The sequence below is a fragment of the Musca domestica genome, unplaced genomic scaffold, assembly GCF_030504385.1.
Source record: "Musca domestica strain aabys unplaced genomic scaffold, Musca_domestica.polishedcontigs.V.1.1 25, whole genome shotgun sequence".
In the NCBI taxonomy this organism is placed as follows: Eukaryota; Metazoa; Arthropoda; class Insecta; order Diptera; family Muscidae; genus Musca; species Musca domestica.
This window is the reverse complement of record NW_026712277.1, coordinates 277,821-299,473: the sequence shown is the minus strand read 5'-3', so window position 1 is coordinate 299,473 and position 21,653 is coordinate 277,821. Positions and strand designations below refer to the sequence as shown.

Genomic DNA, 21,653 nt, shown 5'->3' with positions numbered 1-21,653 from the left:
TTGAATAGAAAAGTTGTGCTTCGATAACATACAACTTTATGTAAAATTTGGTCGATAACAACATTTTGCACAGGAAAGTTGTTCGATAACAATGTTTTCTATAGAAAAGCGGTTCGATAATATCTGTTTCTATACAAAAGTTGTTCGATAACATAATATTTTACGGAAAAATTGGTCGATAATAACATTTTGCATAAAAAAGTTGTTCGATAAAAAATTTTCCATACAACATGTCTCGATAACATAATACCTAATAGAAACATTGGTCGATAAGAACATTTTGCACAGGAAAGTTGTTCGATAACAATATTTTCTGTAGAAAAGCGTTTCGATAATAACTGTCTCCATAAAAAAGTTGTTCGATAGCATCATATTTTACGGAAAATCGTATCGATAACAGCATTTTCCATAAGAATGTCATTCGATAACAACATTTTGAATGGAAAAATTCTTCGATAACAATATCTCCTGTAGAAAATTAGTTCGAAAATAAAAATTTCTACACAAAAGTGATTCGATAACATAATAGTTCACAGAAAAAATTTCCCGATAACAAGTTATAATAAAGAAAAATTGTCCGGTAGAAGCTATTCTATAGCAAATTTGTCCGATAACAAGCCATTCTATAGAAAATGTGATCGATAACAAGCTTTACTATAGAAAAGATGTTCGACAACTAGGTTTTGTATTAAAAAAGTTGTGCGATAACACCCGATAACAAGCATTTATAAAGAAAAATTGTCCGTTAGAAGCTATTCTATAGTAAATTTGTCCGATAACAAGCTATTCCATGCAAAATGAAGGCGATAACAAGCTTTACTATAGAAAAGATGTTCGACAACTAGCTTTTGTATTAAAAAAGTTGTCCGATAGCACCCGATAACAAGCTTTTGTAAAGAAAAATTGTCCGATAAAAGCTATTCTATAGTAAATATGTCCGATAACAAGCTTTACTATAGAAAATATGTTTTACTACAGAAAAAATGAGTTGGACAATAGCACTCGCTTCTGTAGAAAAGTTTTTCGATAACATGATTTTTTTAGAGAAATGTTGTCTTATTCAGTTATTTTATATAGAAATTATGCCCGATAACAATATTTTCTCATAAAACAAAGTTGTCCGATAGCAATTTTATGTTAAGAAAATGTGGCTATTAGCAGTCTATTTTTTATAGAAATCTTATATAGATATCTACTTTTTTCATGTTAGATAAATCGTTCGATAACAATTAACGATATTCAATAACAATTCATTTTACGGAAAATGGATCGATATTTTACTATTTTATAGAAACCCTGTTCGATAACAACTAAAGGAAATTTGCCAGTCATTAGATGTTCCCATTGCAATGTTCTTTCTAATCCATTCTTGTTGAAAAACTAATCGAGGAAATATCACGATTTCGTTTAATTTTTTTTAAAAACATGTTCACGATCTATTTTTTTTCTCATCTAAATGAAATTCTTATACTTACAACACCTGTAACATTTTACTTAGAAACGGTATCTGTTGTAAATATCATACTAATACATACATACACACAATTGTAAAAATGTATGTATGAAATTCTGAAATTATTCGTAGTCATATTGTATTGCAATTCACACGTTTACGAGACGAGCCTTTTGTGTTCGTTTGGTTTGCTTTAATCAATTTAATGATACTTGAATACAGTAGTATTACAGTAATTGAAAATGCGATCTAGGTATGTAAGTTTATTTTTAGTCGTCGACGAACAAAATGTATAAAAATCTTGCATAATTTCTCGTTGTTGTTGCTTGCCATTGTTCATAGGCGATTTGCATATTAGAGAGGTAACGTCGATTTACAGATGAAATAAAGCTTAAATATGTGTGTGTGTGAACAGCAGCAAAGCCATAATTCCTAAAAGTATTTTAAAGCAAAACACTAAAATAACTAATATTTTATGTTTTCTTTTTATACCATTTTCATTACACCCTTGTGTTACTTGATTTTTTTTATTGTCGCCGATGTTGATGTCCGACAAAAGTCGACACCATAAATTAATTCCATTCAAATCAATGGCCAACAATGGAACACTAACAGGCCATACAATCACATGTGCAAAGAATTTATTTTTCATTCGTTTTTTTTTTCACAGATTTTAAGTCACGTTTGACTCTATAAATGCATGTTTTATTTATGTAGCGACAGAGCCGCTGACACAGCGTTAACGGCGACGCTAACGTCTTGGGTGCTCTCATTAATGCAATGAGACTACCACCTGGACTAGGAGAGACTTACCACAAAAGAAGAGGAAACGGAAAAGAGAAATAAAACAAAACAACAGGTGGCGGTGAGAGGGCAAGAGAAATGTAAACAGAAAGCACTGAAGTAGTGTGCTTATGGGGATGTTGGGAATTCACCACGATTTATCACGGCAAATTCTATTGGGGATGTTGATTTGGGTAAATTCACCACGGTGAATTTTAATGGGGATGTTGTCTTGGGAATTGTACCACGGCAAATTCTATTGGGGATGTTGATTAGGGTAAATTCTCCACGGTGAAATATATTGGGGATGTTGTCTTTTGAAATGTACCACGGTGAAATATATTGGGGATGTTGTCTTTTGAAATGTACCACGGTGAATTATATTGGGGATGTTGTCGTTTGAATTGTACCACGGCAAATAGAAGAGTTTCAATTGACAAATATGCTGCAATTATTGATATTTCAGGGGTTTTAAGAAAAACGATAACGAAGTCGAGTGGGTTGAACACGAAAATCAGCATGTTGGCTATGCAAAACATGATGAGATAAAAAGACAAAACTAACTTTTCGTTGTACTTGTTTTAATTTGTCTATAATTTTAGCGACTCAAAAATGTTCAGTTATTCCCATCGAAACGATATAGGCGACATCTAACGGTGAGTTCCATCCATACTATCCATAAATTATGTTGTAGCATAGACACACTCCAAAACTATTGAAATATGATCATATCGAATGGGGCTAGAGAGATCCACCATATGAGAAGTGAATATAGCAGAGACAAATTTGGTTAGTATCATAGTCAACAAGAAGATGTGTGTTCTATTATTTTGTCCAGATGGCTCTCCAGTCATTTCCCTCGAAACGATATAGGCGACATCTAACCACCAATTAATGTTGTAGCATATACACACTAAAAAAATGCTGCTGTAGCCAATCAAAGCAAATTCTTCTTGTGTGGACAGGCATTTTGATACATTATATCGATCGCTTTTTGATAGTTTTGTCGATGAAGAATTTGTTTACATTATGTAGCAATTTGAGAGAATTGAAACTGAAAGAGTTTCATGACAAACCCTGCATCAATTCGGTATTGAAGATTGAAGGGATTTGAAGAAGGAAACACCATTGTTTACATTAACTAACAATTGGATTTCTGTGAAATGGATATGAGAATTTGGGGGGAAGCGTTGTTGCAGAGTTTCATGACAAATTCTGCTTCAATCACAGAATTTCTATTTGTTTACAAAATGTAGTCAATAATGTATTGATTGGATTGGAAGAAATTTCAGTACTCAACAAGTCACAGATTAATAAGCATCGTTTCTTAATATTTTTAAAAAAGTTTTTATAATGTCTCAAAAAATTTGTTGGTCATGCAGCCTTTATTACAAGGAAAAAAGTGAATTTGTGAAACATATGAAAAAGCATTGTATGTTTTGTGATGTTTTATGTGAAAGTGTAAACGATTTAGAATTGCACTTAGAGAACCATCATGGAGATGAGCATGTAATGAAACAAAATCGTGATCAACAACAAGAAAAACTAAAGCAGCAGCATGAAAATAAATCAGCTGTGAAGGTGGAAAAGTTTTGTGGTGATTGTGATAAAATTGTGAATAATATACGATCACACGTTCGTAGCGAAGAACATCGATCCACCGTGAGAAAAAATCTGGATTCTGACATAAAAATTGTTAAAAGTGCATTTAACAAAAATATACTCAGCTATGAGATACAAAACAATAAAGACATTTTGTACCCGATCGATTTTCTTAATGCTTCAAAAGAATTAATAATTAAAACCTTGAAAAATGAGTTAAACGGTAAAACGCTCATAAAATTTAATATGGAACTCCAAGGACTGTATGTGAAACCAAACAATGAAAAAGATGGACCTTCAACTTCCAAAGAGTTAACTATTGAAAATATATTTAATCATATTTCAAAAACAACGCTATTAACCCTGGGAGATGATTTGGAAGAGGTCGTTTTCAACCACTGTGTGGAAATTATAGCTAAATCAGAAGAGTTCCAAGAAAGAGGCTCTAATTGGGCCCTGGAGAAACTTTTAAAACTTGACATAAATGTGTTGAGAGCCAACTTAACACGTGGCTCACATTATATTCCAACTCCGAAATCATTAAGCAACAAGAAGGGTGCGTGCCTTAACATCAAAAACTATGATGACTTTTGTTTTAAGTGGTGTATGGTTGTTGCATTGGGGGAAACTGCATATGGAGATCCGAGTATAACCTCTTCATATAACGTAGACATACACCAAGATGTCATTATTCTGCAGTCTGGAATATCGCTAAATTTCGAACAATTAAATTTCCCATTGGGTCTTAAATATATAAAAAAATTTGAAATGAACAACCCAGAGATTAGCGTAAATGTTTTCGGTTATGAAAACAAGTCGGTCGTTGGTCCATATTACTTAACAAAGGAGACGAAAAGCAATCACATTAATTTAATATTGCTGCACAACGAAGAAAATTTCCATTACATTTTGGTTATGGATATGTCTTGGTAATTATAAACAAAACTTATCAATCAAAACCATATCATAATAATCATGTATTTGTTCTTTTTTTTCAGTCTTATGCGGTCTCAATTCACAAGTCATAAGGAGAAAGGTTACTTTTGTTTTGGATGCCTGCAATGTTTCCACGATGAAAATAAATGTATGACTCACAAAAAGCAGTGTGGAAAAGTAGTCTGTGCCCTGCCGAACAAAAAAGAAGCCGTACTAAAGTTCGTCAATCACAAGAAAAAGGATAAGGTGCCTTTCGTTATTTATGCTGACTCCGAAAGTGTACTGGAAGACGTGCAGGAAGATGAGAACAATGGGGCGAGTAAAAAAACGGAAAAGGTAAAGAAGCATATTCCATGTGCTTTTAGTTATTTTATTAAATGTAGTTTTAATGAAAATTTAAATAAGTTATTTATATATAGTGGTCCCGACGCAGCAAATGTTTTTCTGAAAGAACTAATTCAGGATTGTAAATTTTTGTATGATAGTTACCTAACCAAAACGAAACCTATGAATACTCTAACCCCCGAAGAAGAGACAGCCTTTCTTAGGGATATCAATTGTCGTATATGTGGCGACATTTTAGGTAACGATAGGGTGAAAGATCATTGTCACTTAACGGGGCAATATCGAGGTGCGGTACATAACCATTGCAATCTGCAATATCATCTACCTAAATTTATTCCAATATATTTCCACAATTTTTCTTCGTACGACTGTCACCTCTTCTTTAAAGAGTTAGTTGAATTTGGAGGTGAAATAAGAGTCATACCTCAAAACAAAGAAAAATATATTTCAATGTCTTATTTCATTAATATGGATAACGAGTCAACCGACTCTAGTTCTTTAAAAAGTACAGTTGTTGTAGGAGAAGAAGAAGATTCGAGTGAGGAAGATGATGAGGAATTCCAGCAAGAAGAGGAAAGTGAGGGCAAAAAAGAGAAGAAAATGAATAGATTAGAGCATCGTTTCTTAGATAGTTTTCGATTTATGCCTACTAGTTTGGATAAATTAGCAAGGAATTTATCTCGAGATTCTTTTGTTGCTGTCAGATCTCATTTTCCTGATGATGAAGCATTCGAACTTATGACTAGGAAAGGAGTATTTCCCTACGAATATATTTCATCATTTGAAAAATTGAAGGAGAAACAACTTCCCCCTATAGACCAATTTTATAATAAGTTGACAGATACTGAATGCTCGTCAGACGATTATAGGCATGCAACAAATGTTTGGTCACATTTTCGATGTCAAACTATGCAAGACTACATGGATTTGTATTTAAAAGCTGATGTCTTGCTTTTAGCAGACGTATTTGAAAATTTCAGGAGCTTATGTATGCGAATTCACGAACTGGACCCTTGTCAATATCTCACAGCACCATCTCTATCTTGGGATGCAATGCTACTATGTACTAAAGTCGAACTTGAGCTACTCAGAGATATAGACATGTACAATTTCTGCAAAAATGGTATTCGGGGAGGGCTTACCCAGTGCTCAAACAGACACTCGGTAGCAAATAATGAAGATGCTCCCAATTATAATAGTGCCAAACCAGAGGTAAATATCTATTATTTGGATGTAAATAATTTATATGGTACAGTTATGACTGAGTGTCTCCCTGAAAAAGATTTTAGATGGGTGGAGGGTTATGAAATGGAGAAATTCAATGATCCAGCTGTAATATTATCTATTCCTGACAACGCTCCTACTGGTTTTATTTTAGAGGTTGATATTGAATATCCACCGCACCTTCACGACAAACATAACGATTTACCTTTTTTGGCGGAGAAAAAGTGTGTTGAGGGCTCAAAAACTGAAAAACTGATTGCAGATTTTACTGACAAAACATCATACACCATACACTACAAATTACTTAAGCAATCTCTGAAACATGGACTAATTCTTAAGAAAGTCCATAGAGTTTTGGCTTTCACACAAAGCGCTTGGTTAGCTCCTTACATACTGAAGAATAATGAACATAGGGAAAAGGCTGAAAATGCCTTTGAAAAAGATTTTTTTAAATTATTGAATAACTCTTCATTCGGTAAGACAATGGAGAATATCGACAAAAGAAAAACTGTGAAAATTGTGACAATGTGGGTAGATGAGGCAAACCAAAGAAGAAGGAATGTTGCTAGTAAATTAATCTCGAAGCCAAATTTTCACAGCCTTTCGATATTCTCCGAAAATATGGTTGCTATTCAAATTAGGAATGTCAGAGTAAAATATGATAGACCATTGTACTTAGGGTTCTGCATATTAGATTTATCAAAGTGGGTGATGTATGATTTTCTGTATGATTTTCTAAAAGTGAAATTTGGTGAGGATTTTATTCTAAATTATATGGATACAGATTCGTTCATATTAACATTTTACGGACGGAATTTGTATTCCGAATTATCTTTAGATGAAATATTGGCTAGATTTGACACCTCAGGGTTTTCAAAAGAAAATATATATAAACTTCCTCTAATTAATAAGAAAAAACTTGGCATGATGAAAGATGAGAATGACGGAAAAACAATGGTTGAATTTGTGGGCCTTCGTCCTAAAATGTATGCCATCAATGTAGTTGATAGCGAAGAAGTAAAAAAATCTAAGGGAGTTAAAAAGTCGGTCCTAAAAAAGTATACTATAGATAAATATCGAGAATGTCTTTATAACAAAAAGGTTTTTTACGGTACCATGTTTTCGTTTAGGTCAAGACAGCATACAATATATACAGACAAAATTACTAAAATATCGCTAAGCCATCATGATGATAAACGATTTATTCTAGAGGATGGTATTCACACCTATGCTTGGGGTCACTATAGATTAAATAACCTTCATGAAACAAATGTAAATAACTCAAATGAATCTGTCTCAATGGACTTGGATTAAAATATAAATTTAATTATGATTTAAGTTTCAATATATAGATAAAAGAGCATAGTAATAATATTAATTTAATTGTCTTTACTCACTATAAATGTCATCATATTAATATTTTCTCGCAACACAAAATGTTTAATTTTTAAGTAAATATAAGTGTATTATATTTTAACTAGTCTTTAACTATTCTTATTATAAAATAAAACAAAATATTTTTGTTTATAAATTTATGTAAATTGCGTTTTATTGAAATATTCTTGCAAAGGTGAGTATAAAATAGATTATACTACTTTTCGTACAATTCCTGTTAATGGAACGTACTCGACCAGACGATCATGTATAATTAAACAGTACGCAGAAGTGTTTTGTGGAATTGGTTTATTGGTTTCAAATTGGATTTTTAAATCGATTGGTCCATTCTTAACAGCTTCGTTTTGATTGCTAATGTCAATAACGGCAATGGGCTTGTCTTTAAAACTTGCATATGTAAGAATTGGTTGTGGCTCCCTCATGTAATATGATTGTTGAAACTTTGTATACATGTCATATAGTACTGCATAGCCATTTTCTTCGAACTTTACATTCAAATCATCGTAAGGATAGGTTTCAGAGTTCAAGTGAACTTTGATGTTTTTAAGTTCGCAATGTTCCAGCTTGTTGTCTTTTTCAAATATCAAAGCAACATATCGTGGTCTTTCATGATTGACAGACAATTTAACACTCCAACTGTGTTGTCTTCCACCAGCAAAAGTTGGATTAAAGTAGCAGTCCCAGCTGCGGAATGCTAAAGGCAACGCTTTTCCATCCTTAATAGTTTTCAAGAAGCTGATTTTTCTATAGTCTGATAATTGAATGTGTTGTACTTTCCATACAACATTTGTTATGGTGAGTTTAATTTCCTCCGTATCCATGGTTGAATAACACACATTTTTATCGTTGGCACTACGCAAAAGAATCAAGTCGTGCTTGCTGTTGCAAATTACTTTATCAAAGTCCTCTGCGAACCCTAGTAGACGGTTTAAGGGTACACAAAAATTAAAGTATCCTACTGATAAATCATTATCAGCTTTCCATCCCGCTTTGCTCATAACCTTACTTTCGGATTCGCTTAGAGAAATCCAATTTTTAATTTCTGTAGTTATTCCTAGATAACGAGTACGATCAATTTCAACTCCATTTAGTTCATAGCGAATTTCATCAAACATGTATCCCACACAATTATTTCTCAGTCTTGCATTTTGCGATACTTCTCCCTTGCTATTTTTCAAATTTCCTTCAATGAATAGATAACTCTCCGATGGAAGTATGTAAAGATCCTGATTTTGTATACTTATCCGAATTTCATCATTATTTTTAAATGATTGAATATATGGAACATAGCTGTGGTAGTCTCTCTTTACAATATTCTCATCTGAGAATGGACGCTCATTAATGTTAAGTATTTCAGACATTTGGTTTGACTTTAAGCTTAATAAGTTTTAAAAACTCTTTATTTTCCTTTGAAATTGTAGGTCTTGTCGGTTTGACAACTTTGTGTTGAATGTGTCTTGGTATTTGTTTATGATTGTATTTATTGTAGATAATCATGATTGCATTGGTCTTATATGAATACGTAGCGTGATTTCTTCTTCTCTAAAATTTATAAAGCGACCTTCTTGATCTACTATCTTTATCTCCAGACGACCGATTTCTTTGACGTTCACTGGTAAATAAATGAGATTCATTGGTCTCTCTACCAATTTATATCCCGGAGGAACATTAAGAGCAAATTCATGTAGAATATGCGTTGGCGACCCATTCATGAATGATCCAGTTACAATATTGCAGTGTATTTGTATGGCATTAACCTTTAAAATGTCGACTTGAAGGTTTGAAGTATGTTTTTTCCCAGATTCTAAGATTTTTTCGGTAAAACCAAAAAGCTTGCCTATAGATTTTTCTTTATCAAAGTAAATAGGATCATGAGAAGACATGATTTCTACTTTTAGCGTATTATTATTCGCCTTAATTTCAATGGATCTATTCTCGTGGATAGTTTTATATTCCGTTTCCAAGTAATTCGCAATATCTTGCAATTCATAGGATCCTATAGGTATTTTTATAATATTGTCTCCAATGTGAAAGAGATTGTTATCATTATCCACATTGGGTATTGAATTGTATGATTGGAAATCTATTAGGCAACACTCATAACTACTATTTCCCAATTCAATTGGGGGTAAATATGATGAATGTAGAATTGGAGATTTACCGGACACAGTAAACGTTCTTGACATTGCAAAATTCTTTGTCGTAATAATTGAAACACAAAATATGCATACGTATATATGGGTTTTTATTTATTTAAATATATGCTTGTATATTGTATATCTACATATTAAGATTATATGATATGATTCTTATCTATCCATGAATTATGTTTGTCTGAGAATCCCAGCCACTTAACCAAGACTTTATTACCTTTTGTTTTTAAAATTTTCTCAACTAAATACGTGTTGGGATATTTTGTGGGTAAAAGTTCTTCTTTGTAGAAACATCCTTGGATGGGATTTCCTTCATAGTCTTCTAATAAATAAGTAGCGGGGTTTGTTATTCTTATTGTTCTTATCTTGAATATTTCCGTAGTCCAATTTGGCGTGTATCCCTTTTCAAATTGATGTTTATATTTGCTAATGCGTACATGATCACCCACACGAAAGTTTTGTCTCCTAAAAATTTTTAAGTGGTTATAAGCAGATTGCAACAATGCCTTCTCATTCGATGAATTTACTTGAATAGGGGCCATTTTTATTGTTCGATGAGGTGTTTTATTGTATTGTTTAACCAATTCTCTATAAACATCAATCCATAGATAATTCCCATTATAACTGAACTCCTTCCACATTAGCGACTTCAAAGTTCTATTAAAACGCTCAACAATTGAGGCCTTCAATACACTATATGTGGAGTAGTGGTTTATGGAATATTTCTGCATTAGTTTTTTAAAATCTGTGTTGAAAAATTCTTTTCCATCATCGGTTTGCAAATTTTTTGGAATTCTTCCTCTTTGTAAGATTTTTTCAAAAGCCATAGAAACATCCGTTGCCGTTTTTGTTTTAAGGGCTTCACACCATGCGAATTTCGAAAATGTATCGATGACAGTTAGCAAAAATCGGAACCCCTTGTTTGCTTTTGAGTAACTGCCCATTTCAACTAAATCTGCTTGCCAGAGATCATCAATACCCTTTGTAATAACCCTTCGTCTTGGAAAGTTTTTTCGTGCTTGATGATGAAGTTCATTTACCAAACCCCGCTTTTCCATTGTTTTATTCGGTATGATATATTAAAGCTGGTGAGTTGAATGGAGCTTGCGATAAGGCTTTAAATATTTCGTTTTGTGAACGTTTGAGTTGTGATATTTCTTCTCTTAGGAAGGTGCACTCTTGAATGAAATTTTTCTTTAAAATTTCTTGAATGTGCTTGATTTGCGTATGTACGTATGCTTGGTTGACCGCATCCGCTCCTTCTGCTGGAGATGCAACATTCCTAATCTTTTTATTTTGCACGTTAAGGTTGTTATCTTCATCAATATTGACTCCCAATAATCTCGAAACATTTTCTCTCACTGCTATTGATTGATTTTTTTGATTGTAATGATGTCCAAACTTGTCAACAGTCATATGTTGTATGCTCCTTGAGAGTATTATTTAATATATTATATTTCCTTCTCGCAGTTCCTCGATAATAGAAACAATTTCATTAGTATGGTTATTGTTTCCGGCTTGTTGTGATGCCAACAACAGCTTTAATCGTTCTATCAATTCGTTGGGATCGTCCCAGTATATATAGTTGGGTTTACCAGGATTTATTGTCAGTAAGCCTTTGCCGCTGTGAGTATCCTCTATTATATTTTTTATTATTTTCTTATATTTTTGTCCCCTGTTGGACTTTGTTCGTCCATTAGATTCATAGTTTATTTTATGCGCATTTGTGTCTAATAATATTGTTTTGTAAATATCGAGTTCTGTATGATCATAGTTCTTGGGGTCTTGATAAAACAACAGTTCAAACAAACCGGGTGTTAATGCCCAATTTTTATTTCCAATCATAATCTTTTCATTGCTTATTTTGAGTGGTTGGTCCCCAAATCTCCATTCTCCATTGTTATCTTTGTGTGGACCATAGACTACATCTAGTTTTTTAATTTTCTTCAAGAATGATAGATTCATAGGTTCCTCATTGTTGGAATAAAATTTGTCGTCGTCTTGTGATGTATTAAAGGAATCGAAATTTTGTGTGTAATCTACTTTATGCTTTAACCCCTCCAATGCATTGGAATCTAACTTAACATCTGGTTTATAATTCTTAAGGGGTGTACTTGTAATAATAGAATCTCTGTACATTTCCATTTTCTCTTTCTTAGGCATAATCATTTTGGAAGTATTTTCAGTTGAAAGCTTTAGTAGTTTGTTTATTGGCTCCGTTATTGGTTTGAAAGTATTTTTCAATTCTGTAGTTTTAGCTTCTTCACCCATTTTAATGCTTTGAAATTTCTTTTTCAAGACATTTCTGGACTTAACAAGCCGTTTCAGCATTTCCTCCTCCATGGCTGTAGGTGCACTAATATAAATTAACATTTGCAAATACATTAAATAATATTAAGGTTGAATAAATATATGAAAGCCTTTTCTGTATCTTCCAGAGTGAATTTCGTCATCCTTGGAAATCGTTAGAAATCCATACTTTTCCTTCCAGCATTCATGACAAATTTTTTTGAAATCTTCAAAACTAATGTCACATCCGACGTGATCATTAAATATATGTCTTAAATTCAGATCATCTTGTTTAAACACGATTATAAAATTCGCATTATCACGCAATAAATGTTTTGGTATACGTGTGTATGTTTGACACAAATAAAACGAATCAACATTCTTATGTCGCCCCATACTGAAGTAATTTTTAATGTTGTTTTGTTTATCGCATGCAACATCATCAAAAATCATGATTGAGTTTGGCTTTATTTCGTCCGTTTGTATAACATCGTCATTGTTATTAAATGTATACAATCTCATCCCCTTTATAGTGGATATCAGTTTCTTTAGGTACTCATATTTTGTCTGATACAGCGATTTTGAGTAAATGTAAACATTTTCAAATTTTAATCCATTGGGGCTTTCTATCAAACTAAGCATCACATTAGTCTTTCCACAATTTGATGGTCCTACTATTAAGGCTCGTATAGAATCAGGCAGCAAAGTACTATGTCGAGGGGTCTTTCTTTGCATAAAATCCACATTTTGAACAATTATTTTAGCTTGTTGTTCCAGTAATCTCATGATTTAAACTAATGAGTAGTTTTAAGAAAACATTCATATTTATAATATAATCAAATATCGATATTTCTTTCGTTCAGCGTCCCGCTAAAAAGTATAAAATGATTGTTTACAACACGAAGCGATTTATTAGAAAGAAACACGTTCAAGGAGGAGGACTGGTAAATAAGTTGATTAACTCTTTACCCGTTGAACTTCATTTACCAGGATATCAATTTTGTGGACCTGGAACAAAGCTAGAAAAACGTATTCAAAGAGGAGATCAAGGTATTAATCCATTAGATGCAGCGTGTAGAGCACACGATATTGCCTATTCACAAAATAAAGATATTGAACAACGTCACATTGCTGATCGTGAACTAACTGAACGGGCTTGGGAGCGAGTAAAATCGAAAAATAGTAACATTGGAGAAAAAATTAGCGCATATCTTGTAACTAACATAATGAAGGCTAAGACAAAGCTAGGCATGGGTAATAAAAACCCCAAACAAATATTGGGTCAACAACTTTTTAAAAACGCTTTAAAAAAAGCTACAAGTTCCCTTAAAAGCAAAAAACCAACTGATATTGATGAAGCCATAAAAATAGCCAGACATGAAATACAAAAGACGTTTCGAGGAAAAAAATCAAAGGTCGCTATACCGCGAGTAATAAGCGTGCCCAAAAGAGGTGGATTTCTTCCTCTCATTCCCATTCTAACTGGATTAGGAGCATTGGGAGCCTTAGCATCGGGTAGTTCAGCAATTACCAATGCCGTTTTAAATGCAAAAAAAGCCAAACAAGAGTTGGATGAACAAACCAGACATAACAAAACAATAGAAGCTATAGCTATGGGTAAAGGTCTCTATCTCAAACCATATAAAAAGGGCTATGGAATTTATGTTGATGAAAATAAAACTCCAAAAAACTAATTAAGCAGCTACCCAAAGGTCCTCTAACCGATGTAAATATTAGTTTTTTTGGGAAAAAATATATACCTCACTTTAGAGGTGTTTATATGCGTGATAATCTACCTAAGAAACCACATCGAATTGAATGTGGTATCATAAATTTGGATGTTAGCAGTGGACCTGGCACGCATTGGGTGGCATATAATAAAATCAATAATAATATCGAGTATTACGACAGTTTCGGTAATCTTCAACCCCCGATAGAAGTTTTACGCTATTTGGGACCAGCTATTACATACAATTATAAAAGAGATCAACGATTTCATACATACAATTGTGGACATCTTTGTTTAAAGTTTTTATTGGACATGAACAAAATTTTATAAATACTCCAACATCGATGATATCCCCTCCATTCAAATTCAACTTTCCTAAGAAGATGATTGAAATCAATAGATCGGATATTGCACTGGTTGATTTTCAATATTGCCATGGAAACCACAAGAGTATTTTCGTGAAGGAACTATCATATATGTGTGGTGCTTCTGTTGTTCCAGATTATTTTTTGTTTCGTCCACCTTTTAATATAAAAGAACTTACTGGGGAAGCATGCAGAACAAATGCCTACACCAAGACACATGTGAATGGCTTAGATTGGACAGATGGAGAAAAAAATTATAATGATGTCGAGAAAGCTCTTACACCATTGAACAATTATCAATATATTTTTGTTGTTGGACAAGAAAAGAAAATCTTTTTACAGAAATATATTCATTCTACCATTATAAATTTAGAAAATAATATGAAACTTCGAGCTTGCCAAAATTATTTTACAAACTGTCCTATACATTTGGACACTAGATTTAAGTGTGCCGTAAATAATATATTTAAGATATTTGTATTCATTGAACAAAACTGGAAAGAACTTGGCTACATACTAGACGATGAAATTAATAAAGTTAATAAATAAAAACAAGCAACTGTATTATTTGCATAAAACTTTATTTAAAGCATTAAAGGTAATGAAAGTGAACAATAATAAGAAAATGGGTGAACATTTACTCGCTCCACGACCACAAACATCTACACCAATTTCAGAAGGTGTACAATTCCAATTTTTTGAAATAGTTGGGACATTAGTTGTTTCACGCCCTTCCAGTAATGGGCAACGATATGTCAACCTTGAATGCTCAGTAACAGGACAATCAGTTTGATCCCAACTATGAATGTTTACTTTACAAAAATAACATCTGGTAATATCTCCTACTCCAGTATAATAAAGTCCTACTGCAGCCATTGTCTTGGGATCTGGATAATTTAAAGGCCAGCGAGCAAAGGTTTTTAAGCGTTCGTCTTCCTTATTAAGAATAGACATCTTCCTCTCTAAAGCTTCACTAATAAACTGAAATATTTCTCTGCACACATTAAAATGAAAACAGCTTGCAATTTTTAGTTTCAAACAAAATATTTATTTACTTTTCAGTTTATGTTAAATATGGTTGATAAAAATAATCTGGTTGATCCAAATGTTTTAATTCTAGTTTGTAAAGACTCTTTCCGCTTCCATCTTTCAACACAGTTTTCGTCACAGAATAACCCCCACCAGCTATTTCTTTTATGTATTCATCCGCCAGCGAGAGGAATCTTGACGGCAAATAGAGGATAGCATCATTAATTTTCAGCACAATTCTTTCCCCATATTTTGTATTTGTTCTAAAGGCGCCATGGATGTTGTATTCTTTGTTATCCTCCATTTCTTTCAAAGTTATTATTTTTTTATAACTGAAAGAATTGAATAAGTTTATTAAATCTGCGTTCGCCATAATATCACGTTCAATGTTTAATTTTATACTGTGAGCCTTACTTGAAATTGTCTTCTATATATACGAATATTTAACGCGAATTTCACAATATTACAGAGTTACTAGAGTTTTTAATTTTGAGCATAGTTAAGCATGTTCTCATTCATGCTCCAATCTATCGTTGAAGCAGAATTTGTCATGAAACTCTGCAACAACGCTTCCCCCCAAATTCTCATATCCATTTCACAGAAATCCAATTGTTAGTTAATGTAAACAATGGTGTTTCCTTCTTCAAATCCCTTCAATCTTCAATACCGAATTGATGCAGGGTTTGTCATGAAACTCTTTCAGTTTCAATTCTCTCAAATTGCTACATAATGTAAACAAATTCTTCATCGACAAAACTATCAAAAAGCGATCGATATAATGTATCAAAATGCCTGTCCACACAAGAAGAATTTGCTTTGATTGGCTACAGCAGCATTTTTTTAGTGTGTATATGCTACAACATTAATTGGTGGTTAGATGTCGCCTATATCGTTTCGAGGGAAATGACTGGAGAGCCATCTGGACAAAATAATAGAACACACATCTTCTTGTTGACTATGATACTAACCAAATTTGTCTCTGCTATATTCACTTCTCATATGGTGGATCTCTCTAGCCCCATTCGATATGATCATATTTCAATAGTTTTGGAGTGTGTCTATGCTACAACATAATTTATGGATAGTATGGATGGAACTCACCGTTAGATGTCGCCTATATCGTTTCGATGGGAATAACTGAACATTTTTGAGTCGCTAAAATTATAGACAAATTAAAACAAGTACAACGAAAAGTTAGTTTTGTCTTTTTATCTCATCATGTTTTGCATAGCCAACATGCTGATTTTCGTGTTCAACCCACTCGACTTCGTTATCGTTTTTCAAGAATTTCACTTGATTATTCCGGAATTTTTCGATGTCATTTCTTTGTCTATATTTTCATTTATATTTTCATCTATGCTGAAATTAAAACCCCTGAAATATCAATAATTGCAGCATATTTGTCAATTGAAACTCTTCTATAATATATCACATTTATTGAAGTCGATTTCTTGAAATATATGTTTTCAAATAAATTAATAAGCACATTTGACTGCAGTAATCAGCATGTTGACTATGTAAAAGCATTCTGAGAGCCATCTAGATAAAATGATTTTCTTCGATACTTACCTCTTTCAGATGTGTTTCTGCTATATTCACTTCTCACATGTTGAATCTCTTTAGCCCCACTCGATATGATCATAATACATTTTTTTTTTCGGAGGGTGTCTCTGCTAGTGGTGAATATTAAAACTTGAAATTTCACCATCCCATACACAGTTTTGGATTGTGTCTGCGCTAAACTTAGCGCCATCTAGTAGTTCATATTAAAACTAGCAACGCCAACGCCAACAGCCCCAATAAAATTTGACGTGGTACAATTCAAAAGACAACATCCCCAATATAATTTGCCGTGGTACAATTCAAACGACAACATCCCCAATATAATTCACCGTGGTACATTTCAAAAGACAACATCCCCAATATATTTCACCGTGGTACATTTCAAAAGACAACATCCCCAATATATTTCACCGTGCTGAATTTCCCCCAATCAACATCCCCAATAGAATTTGCCGTGGTACAATTCCCAAGACAACATCCCCAATATATTTCACCGTGGAGAATTTACCCTAATCAACATCCCCAATAGAATTTGCCGTGGTACAATTCCCAAGACAACATCCCCATTAAAATTCACCGTGGTGAATTTACCCAAATCAACATCCCCAATAGAATTTGCCGTGATAAATCGTGGTGAATTCCCAACATCCCCATAAGCACACTACTCACTGAGTAATTGGGGATTTACCAAAACAGAGCACACACACACGTGTTAACATGGCTTTGTATGTCAATTTATTGAAATCCCAATTTCAAAGGAAAAAGTGATTTAAATTAAAACATCTTTTTCCGAATATAGAAATTAAAGGCCATATCAAAGTTATAAACATCAAGTAAAAAGGGAGACAAAAAAATAAGATTAAAATTCACAACTTCGTCATTGAATGAAAAAAAGCAAATAAATAAATAATTGGCACAACTCTAAATTAATGACACTTTGTTTAGATTGTTATCTTTCTTTGAATAACAACAGCCTGTTGATTTGTTATCAAATCGTATCAGAGTTTTATAATATTTAATGATTGTGTGTTGGTCGGTCGATCGGTCTCACACATATTTACAATTTTTGTTGTAAAAACACAAGTGTCCATACATATGTAAATGGCTATGTAATTACAACAAAAACTGACGTCAGCCGAGTTGAAAGTACCTATATTCAATCATGATTTCATCCAATGTCACTTTTACAAGAGAAATTCAAACAGTTCTGCGTGTACTTAAGGGCGTATGTTTGTTGGACAGGCGGACATTTCGTGAAGAACACACAATAATTGCTTATACGCCATATGTAACAAATGGAGGTGGTAAAAATGTGGACAAATTTTGTTAAGGCAATAAAAAATGTTCGCTCTTAAAGCATTTTTTAATCATTTGAATAGTTGTGTGTATTTTTGCAAAATTGCCTTAGATTGCATATTATAAAATTTTAATAATACGCCATAATTATATATAGTAGTGCTAAAGATAAATTATATGACACCAAGGGTGTTTCAAGTTGTTTAATAGCAATAGACTTCATTGAATTAATCGGTGACAACTTTTATTATTGGGAAAAATATTAGTCGGCAACTTTCATTTAAAGATAAGGTGTCCAATAACAAAAATTCTGACAGATTTCTTCAAGCAAAATTAATCGATAACTACATTTCTTTTGGAAATATTTCTCGATAACCATTCTTATTTAAAAACAAGTCGATAGCAACTTTTCGCATTGACAGTTATTTCAATAGAAAATATGTTCGATTATTTCAAGTGTTCGATAACAAATGGTTCGACGACACATTTATCGATAATAATTTTTTTTCTCAAAAAAAAACAACTTTGCACTTTTTCTGCAATAATTTTTTTTAATAATTCTCGATAAATGCAGTTTATTTAAGTTTTTTTTTAGAACTGCAAACTTGTACAAAATAATACCAGTTTTTCGATTTAGAAAAATACAGCAACATTTTTAAATTCATGTGGGTTAACTCAGGAATAGAGTACTAGTCGTTTATTTTGGTAACACTCTTTCTCTCTCTCTTTCTCTTGCAATTTTAATTTCATGCTCTTTCATATATATTTCTTCTATATGACGCCAAAAGAAATGCCGTTATTGGTGACCCTTTCAATTTGACGGTTGGAGAAATTGTTAACTGTAACAGATGTGATGACATTTCCTTGTATGGGAAAGACATGAAATAATCAGATAAGACAAACAATAATACTACGTTTACATTGTACTGGATTGGGAAAATGAAATGGATCACAATTGTCAATTCTATGCTTAAAATAATGGATTATGAAAATCAAATGGATCAAAATTGTAAAGTCCATGCTTAAAATAAAAATTAAAAAAGCTTCAATGTAAAAACAAATAAACTTCCAGCTCCTTCACGCTCTTGGCCACCACACCCTTCAAATGATTTATTTTAGTTTTTCTTTTTTTTAATTTTTAAATATTAAGGGTATTGTTGTGACATGTAAATTTGTAATATTTCAATGTTGAACAAAATATTTAAATAATTACAAATTTTGATTGTCGCGCTTTGTTTATTTTGGCATTTTTCAATCTGCGTTTTTGAGATAATTTTAATTTGTTGCTATTGGTTCACATAACAAAATTTAATTATTTTTCGTTTTTGTTTGTTTGTTGTTTTACTTTGTTGTAGTTGGTGCATTTAATTGCATATTGAAAAGCAAAAAACAAAACAAAAAAAAAAAACAATAATTAAAGAAAATTCACAGCCATAATAACTGTGTGTGTTTGGGTATGCCAAAATGTATTGAAATAAAAACACGATGGCCCGTCGATTATTTTGTTGATATTTTATTTTTTTTCTGTTATTGTTGTGGCTTTTTGTTGAGTATTATTTATTGCATTTTTGTTTTTATAAATAATTTATACCACAATTGGTAGCTTTTGCAGTTGCTTTTGCAATGATATTTTTTTTCGTTCGTTTCGTTTTTTTCCACCGATCCTCACGGTCTGAAGTCAAGCGTCCAACTAACATTGATGTATGTGCCTTGATATGAAAAATAGCTAACCACTACCTGAGGTATTTTCATTCTTTGACTGTGGATGGGGGGACGGGCTATTGTCTTGAATACGACTATTTTTTGTTTCGATATAATCTCTTATTGTTTAACAATTGCCACTTTAGCAAAATTCCTTTGCGGAGCAGAAAAAAGAAAAAAAAAACAGAAACCAGCAAACCAAGAAACAAACTGTTAACTTTACAATTATCCAAACTTATTTTTCTTTTCTTGTTGTAGATTTTCGCAAATGATTGCAAAAATAGAATCTTAACCTTGCCACAATTGGAGGTTCATTTTTCCAAAAAAAAAAAAAAAAAAAAAACTAAAAATAAACAAGAAATGGCCAAATATGGCTAATTTAATTGAAATGTTAAAGAACAAAGTGGTTTTTGGGTATTTCAATTTTGGTACGGTATCCACAGGGTGAGATGAAAAAAACGGCAACGGCTGGAAAACCATCGCTTGTTTGTTTGTCTAGTACCATCGCTTGTTACCGTGATACCGTGGTAGCGTATCCCGACGAAATGGTTCGAAAAGTAAAGAAGCGACTTGATCGAAACCCGCGTCGCAGTGGCCGAAAAATGGCTCGTGAGCTGAACATATCGCAATATGCAATTTGGAAAATATTGAAAAATGAATGGAGCTCGGGTTAAAGCCATTGAAATTCCAAAAAGTGCAAGAACTTACACCGCATCGGAAAGAAAAGAGACTAAAAAAAGGTAAAGAGTTGCTTCGCTTGGCCGAAAGTGGTGAACTGTCGAATTTGGATTTCTCCGATAAGAAAACATTCGTTCTCCAGCAGTTTGTAAACAAACAAAATGATCGTGTTCGCCTGCCAAAAAGGTCAGCTGAAAATGTACACCTTCGGTCGGCCACCAGAACTCAAGCGGCGGCCATTGTGTGGGCCTCCATAACAGGCGATGATCGCTCTCCGCTCGTGGCATCAGAATAAATGCCGAATATTATTGCGAAAATATTCTGGAGGGTGTATTAATGCCTTGGGAATGCAAACATTTTGGCCGCAGACCTTGGACTCAGCACCATCGCACTCAGCACGCGCTACCCCAAGAATGGTTACAAAATGAGGTTCCTCGCTTCATTTCCAGCGCACAATGGCCACCAAAATCTCCGGATACCAATCCGTTGGACCGTATTGTGTCTGGAGTATTTTGGAAAGCATGGTTGGAACTAAACAATACCAAAGTGTCGATCACCTCAAGCAAGCCTTTCGCCGGGAATGGGTCAAAATACCGCAGAGCAACCTTCGGGCAGCGTGTGACGATTTCATTGGTCGTTTGTACACCATAATTCGTGCCAACGGTGGCCAATTCGAAAAAATCTAAACTTATTCTCAAATTTGATGCTATTTCCGACATTTTTTGCTTTCGTTCAATAAAATTAAAAAAAAAACGTAAAAATTATGTCATTTGACGTTGTTGCAATTTTTTTATCCCACCCTGTAGTAGCATACCTTTCGTTATTTTTTCTTATAGTATGTTTACATTAAAGCTTTTGGCTTTTTTATGAGGGTTTAATTGACGGATTTGAATTCATTATGTTTACTATTTTACGTTTCTCTAGTTTTTTTGTTGTTGTCAAACATTTTTGACATTTTCACTTTTTGAAAAATGTTGTTTAAACCCAATCGGCCCATATGTATTTATGTGTCTTGTATAAAAGTCAGGCAAATCTCTTGCATTCCACAGGCTTCTAAATCGTTCGACGTATGTATGTATCATGCAAATGCTTCGTGATCTTTGCAGGGGGTC

General features: G+C 33.1%; 1 protein-coding gene and 1 long non-coding RNA gene across 4 annotated transcripts in view; both read right to left on the bottom strand.

The window, feature by feature from the left end:
* The window catches only part of LOC101892311 (trehalase), a 45,500-nt gene that overhangs the window by 12,355 nt on the left and 11,492 nt on the right, over positions 1 to 21,653 (bottom strand). The gene's annotated exons all lie outside the window — the stretch shown is intronic.
* LOC131802978 (uncharacterized) lies at positions 18,950 to 19,861 on the bottom strand. Its single transcript, XR_009342435.1, has 2 exons — positions 19,754 to 19,861; positions 18,950 to 19,448 (listed from the first exon to the last, which is right to left on the bottom strand). It is a non-coding gene; the product is annotated as an uncharacterized LOC131802978 (long non-coding RNA).